We start from the raw sequence: 6,814 nt of genomic DNA on the forward strand, positions 1-6,814 counted from the left end.
TCATCGAATTTCTCACAACCACCATTATTCACACATATACACATGTATATATATATATAGAATTAAGTATATATATAATTTCTCCTACATGTTGCCTTCAGAGCCAGTGGCATTTGCCTTGGTACCTTCGGAGCACGATGACAATTGAGAGTGGCTCATGGGGCGGGAGCGGGTAATAGTATTCTCCTTTGGGATCTATGACCTCGTCGACCAAAAATCCCGCTATTTCCTCTTGAAGTGCTCGTATGCGCTCCTTTGATAGGAGCGTCTCCCGCACCTCACTGAACTGTTAAAAAGGAGATCAATATGCATGTGTATTAGTTCTGTGACTAGATATCGATAACGATGTAAAAATTGTGAATAATGTTCTGGCAGACGTACCCATAGCTGTCTATCAGATTTGGTCCTTTCGGAATCCATCATGCGAATGTTCTTGCAAACATAGTATGCACACACTTCAGTCCCCGACGCCTGCTTCAGGGCCTTTACGAGAATAGAATTTAATCAGATAATAATTAATTAAGCATGATAATTAATGGTATTGAAACTAGAATTAAAAAGATGGTAGCTAGCTAGTACTACTTAATTAATTATACCTTGGGTCGAAACCAATACAGCTTTTTTTTCCATGGACCTGGAACCTCTTTCCTGAAGTTTGCCCAAGTCCTGCCCGCCGGCAAAGAAAATGAATAAACGAGTTATCAAATACTTGATATCAGGAAATGATAAACTAAAGAGGCGACATATAGTTAATAATGATTGAAATTACCTATCGACTATCCCCTTTAAGATTGAGTAGTCACTTTGTTTTTTAAGTAGTAAGTCCAGTACTTCAACTGTTCCTTCGTCAACTTTAATGATTAACAAGATCCAATGGTAATGCATGCGCACACGTTTGCATGTCTTAATTAAGTGGGCATGTGCATAACAGTCATCAACTACCCTGAACCGTACACACTTAATTGTTAACATCTAGCTAGCTAGTAAGCAAAAATAGAATTTGTAATACAAGATGATAACCCACAAGTGTAGGGGATCGCAACAGTTTTAGATAAGTAAGAGTGTCGAACCTAACGAGGAGCTAAAGGTAGAATAAATATTCCCTCAAGTTCCATCGACCACCGATACAACTCTATGCACGCTTGACATTCGCTTTACCTAGAACACGTATGAAACTAGAAGTACTTTGTAGGTGTTGTAGGATAGGCTTGCAGGAAAATAAAGAGCACGTAAACATAAACTAGGGGCTGATTAGAAGCAATAAAGTAAATATAGCGTGTGTGAAAAAGTGATGGTAGGAGTTGTGAAATTTTCCCTAAGCAATTGACTACGTTACTAGACCGATAATCACTATTGCTATTCTATTTGAGGGAGAGGCATAAGCTAACATACTCTCTCTACTTGGATCATATGCACTTTTGATTGGAACTCTAGCAAGCATCCGCAACTACTAAAGATTCATTAAGGTAAAACCCAACCATAGCATTAAAGTATCAAGTCCCCTTTATCCCATACGCAACAATCTACTTACTCGGATTTGTGTTTCAGTCACTCACGCAACCCACTATAAGTGAATCATGAACACATTGCAACACCCTACAGCGGGAATCCCTCACGCTTGCGTGACACGGAGGGCACCATAGGACAACACCAATAATAAAACATGCAACTCAAACCAATCATAGCAATTCATTTAAACCAATAGGACAACGAAAATCTACTCAGACATCATAGGATGGCAACACATCATTGGTTGATAATATGAAGCATAAAGCACCATTTTCAAGTAGAGGGTACAGCGGGTTGCGGGAGAGTGGACCGCTGGATATTGATGGGGGAAGGTGATGGAGATGTTGGTGAAGATGATGGAGGTGTTGGTGAAGATCGCGGTGATGATGATGGCCCCCGGCAGCGCTCCGGCGCCACCGGAAGCAAGGGGGAGAGAGGCCCCCTTCTTCTTCTTCTTCCTTGACCTCCTCCCTAGATGGGAGAAGGGTTTCCCCTCTGGTCCTTGGCTCCCATGGCGTGGGAGGGGCGAGAGCCCCTCCGAGATTGGATCTATCTCTCTGTTTCTGCGTTCCCTGATTCTTCCCCTTCACCGTTTCCTTTATATCTGGAGATCTGATACGTCTCCAACGTATCTATAATTTTTGATTGCTCCATGCTACTTTATCTACTGTTTTAGGCAATATTGGGTTTTATTATCCACTTTTATATTATTTTTGGGACTAACCTATTAACTGGAGGCCCAGCCTAGATTTGCTGTTTTATGCCTATTTCAGTGTTTCGAGGAAAAGGAATATCAGACGGAGTCAAAACGGAACGAAATCAACTAGAGAAGTTATTTTTGGAAGGAAAGCTACCGGATGGACTTGGACCCCACGTCAGGAGCTAAGGGAGGTGCTCACGAGGGTGGGGGCGCGCCCCCTGCCTCGTGGGACCCCCGTAGCTCCACCGACGTACTTCCTGCACCCATATATACCTACATATCGTAAAACTTCCAGAACATAACCTAGATCGGGAGTTTCGCCGCCGCAAGCCTCTGTAGCCACCAAAAACCAATCGGGACCCTGTTCCGGCACCCTGTCGGAGGGGGATCCCATCACCGGAGGCCATCTTCATCATCCCGGCGCTATCCATGACGAGGAGGGAGTAGTTCACCCTCGGGGCTGAGGGTATGTACCAGTAGCTATGTGTTTGATCTCTCTCTCCCGTGTTCTCTCTTGTGTTCCCTATATGGCACGATCTTGATGTATCCCGAGCTTTGCTATTGTAGTTGGATCTTATGATGTTTCACCCCCTCTACTCTCTTGTGATGAATTGAGTTTCCCCTTTGAAGTTATCTTATCGGATTGAGTCTTTTATGAACACTTGATGTATGTCTTGCGTGGGATAACCGTGGTGACAATGGGTTATTCTATTGATCCACGTGATGTATGTTTTGGTGATAACTTGTGGGTTTCGTGACACTTGGGGACCTATGCATAGGGGTTGGCATACGTTCTTGACTCTCCGGTAGTAGCTTTGGGGAACTCTTTGAAGTACTTTTATGTTGGTTGGATGAATCTGAGATTGTGTGATGCATATCGTATACTCATGCCCACGGATACTTGAGGTGACAATGGAGTATCTAGGTGACATTAGGGTTTTGGTTGATTTCTATCTTACGGTGTTATTTTAGTACGAACTCTTTTATAGATCGATCCAAAAGAATAGCTTTGTGGTGGTTTCGTACCCGACCATAATCTCTACGTTTGTTCTCCGCTATTAGTGGCTTTGGAGTGACTCTTTGTTGCATTGTCGTGGTATTCTCACGGGGGGTGTTGCAAGACGACATATGCCACAAGGGCTTAGTCTGAGGGAAGACTGTTGCTGATAGGCCCGGGAGCGGGTATGCGGGTAGCACGCGGTGGTTTACCCAGCTTCGGAGCTCTCCGGAGAGATAATACTCCTACTGCTGCATGTCTGAGTGTATCTGGTATATCTGGTACAGAGTTGCTCCTAGAGCTGTATCTGAGCTCAGTGCCATAAGCATCTGGCTTGGTATATGTCTCATATGTGTGTGCTAGCTAGCTAGCTTGCTAGCTATCATGCATGCGTGGAGTGCTTGTCCAGGGAGCCATTGTGGCCGGCCAAGTGCATGTGGCGTGGCTATCTGGTGGATGGATGGATGGGTGCCTTATATAGGCATGGGGGTAGCTTACTACCTAAGCTAAGGTAGTGGACATGAGGGCATGGTGTGGGTGTCATGCTTGTCTCCTGTGTCACTTCATAAATAGTGCCCAGGGACAAGTGATGTACATGATGGCGTCGTGGTACAGCCGTCTCGTCCGCGGTATGGCCGCCACGTCGGGGTCTTGTCGGTGTCGCTTCGGGCTGCAGTCGGCAGCCGGCTGGTTGGCGCAGTCGGCAGCCGGCTGGTTGGCGCAGTCGGCATCCGGCAGCCGGCCGGGCAGAGCAGTCGGATTGGGAGCCGGCAGGAGAGGCCGGGCAGTCGGACTGAGGGGCTTTGCTAGCCCCGATGTCTTGAATTATCGTCTTGCCGTCTTCGGGGTACCCGTGGCCAATTACTCCGACATGCATGTTGAGGTCTTGTCATATATTCTATCTATGTTATTATTGTTGAGAGAACTTGCACTAGTGAAAGTATGAACCCTAGGCCTTGTTTCCTATCATTGCAATACCGTTTATGCTCAGTTTTATCGCTTGCTACCTTGCTGTTTTTTTATTTCAGATTACAAATACCTTTATCTACCATCTATTTTGCACTTGTATCTTCATCTCTTCGCCGAACTAGTGCACCTATACAATTTACCATTGTATTGGGTGTGTTGGGGACACAAGAGACTCTTTGTTATTTGGTTGCAGGGTTGTTTGAGAGAGACCATCTTCATCCTACGCCTCCTACGGATTGATAAACCTTAGGTCATCCACTTGAGGGAAATTTTCTACTGTCCTACAAAACTGTGCACTTACAGGCCCAACAACGTCTACAAGAAGAAGGTTGTGTAGTAGACATCAAGATCCGTAACTCCGATTGGGGTGAATCTTTCACCCAGATCTTTCTCATAAAATTAGCTTTCTTGCGCCAAAAGAAGAGCGTCAACCACCTTACGGGTGGCCCACGAGAGCCAAGGGCGCGCCTGCCTCTCAGGGGCGCGGCCCCCTGTCTCGCGGCCACCCCGGACACTGTTTCTCGTTGATTTTACTTCCCAAAAATCATAAATATTCCAAAAAAAATCTCCGTCCGTCTTTATCCCGTTTGGACTCCGTTTAATATTGGGTTTCTGTGAAACAAAAAACATGCAACAGACAGGAACTGACACTGGGCACTGGATCAATATGTTAGTCCCAAAAAATAGTACAAAAAGTTGCCAAAAGTATATGAAAGTTGAATAATATTGGCATGGAACAATCAAAAATTATAGATACGACGGAGACGTATCACAAGACAGTGTGACTCACCGGAAGTTGTAAGGAAGTAGTATATCTTCATTGGTATTGAGGCGCTTGAAGAACTCTAGCATATTTTTCTCTACATCTGCTTTATACCATGCACATGTCCATGTTTCTTCATTAATGGTATTAGGGTCAATGAACCCAATGTCATAGCGTCCAGCTTTCTTCATTTCATACATCTTCATCTTGCATAATACCACAGAAAAGAATATAGTGAGGATAATTATAGGTAATGATCGATCAATGAGCACTACAGCTAGCTTGAGACTTAAATTACAGAAAGAAATCACTTACAAACAATAGCAACTGACGAGAGCTTTGTCAAGTGCTTCTTGATTGAATAACTTCCATAGTTCTGAATACTCAACGGTCAGAGCTAGCTTATGGAAGTAATGCTCTTCCTTGACTTTCACCATGAGAGACTCTCGATTGGAACTCTTGGTAATTTTCATGTACCAATCATGCAATTCATACATTCTCGTTGGGAGGTTCTTGACCTCCTCAGGCTTGACCAAAGGTTGGCCGCAGACATATTTCAATTTTATGTCCTCCTCTCTAAGCGGAGACATGGGATCAATCTCGAGGAGTTTTCCAACAGTGATACCGAGCATTTCAGCCTGCCTTCTATGCTCATTGGTTATTACCAGCTGACCGGCGTCGGTACTCTCATGTGTTGGTACAACAAGCGGGGGGATTGATTGCGCCGCCTATTCTCCTAGTTGGGGAACGATTTTCCCGCATTTTTGGCCCCCTGCTTGGCTCGAGCTTGAGCTCGACTCCTTTTGTCGTGCTCGATGTGCCTTCCTAATTTGGCGCTCATAGTCTGAGTCAACAGGCTTGGGAGCTGGTGCTTTAGCCATACGAATAAAGTGGTCAATCTTATCCTCAGGCACTTTCTCCCTTGGCGACGGTGGCGGTTTCGGTCCAAAATGGGCGTCCACTTGGGCCTTCACTATGGCTTCGTTTTACTCCTCGGTCATGTCGTAAGGCCTGTACGGAAGAGGCCCGAGGCTTGGACCATATTGAAATCGCTTGCCTCCGCATGTACCTCCTCTACTACCTCGACTTGTAGCGCTATGCACCATAGCTGTGGTGGCTCTCTTCCGAGATTGCTGAAGCAGCGGAGACGGCTGATGTGGTGTCAGACTTGGAGGAGGAGTGGCACGTGTTGGTGGACTTGGAGGAGGAGGAATGGCCTCACGCATTGGCTGAGTTGAAGCAGGAGGAGTGACCTGAAGTTGTACCAGACTTGGAGGAGCGGGAGTCTCCACTCCTCGTCACCTCCTGGAATGTCAAGCTCTAGCTGACGCGGTGTCGATGGCCTTCGAAAGATGATGCAATCCTTTCTCCATAGGATGATACGATGTATGGCCTCTCCCAGTGTGTGCTCCTCGTCGCCTCCAGGAATGTCAAGTTTTAGCCCCGAATATTGTTCCACCACCTCATCAACTACGACACGAGCATAGCCGGCTGGAATTAGGCTGCAATGAAAGGTTGCTCCGGGGGGATTTGTATAATCAACAGTGTCCGCCACCTTCACGGATATGTTCTTTATTTTGAAGTGTAGATCACAGTTAGTATTCTCCATGATGTCATCCATAGGGTATCTATCCAGCAGTGCGTCGCCCGTGGCGGAACCCACGCTACTTCTCGGCATGAATGGGATGGTGCTATCCAATGTTGGATCATCCGCTAGCTGCTGCCGCTGCTGAGACCCCCTTTCCTGGCTAAGTGAGTCGATCTGCTTCTACTACCACTGGAATTTGAGTGCCAAGTCTGTGTGCGCTGATTCTAGGCCTTGAAGGCATTTTGCTTCCTGCTTCCTCTACTCGTCCTCCAGCTTCTTCTTCTTCTC

This window comes from Triticum dicoccoides, chromosome 7B (assembly GCF_002162155.2).
Source record: "Triticum dicoccoides isolate Atlit2015 ecotype Zavitan chromosome 7B, WEW_v2.0, whole genome shotgun sequence".
NCBI classification, from domain to species: domain Eukaryota; kingdom Viridiplantae; phylum Streptophyta; class Magnoliopsida; order Poales; family Poaceae; genus Triticum; species Triticum dicoccoides.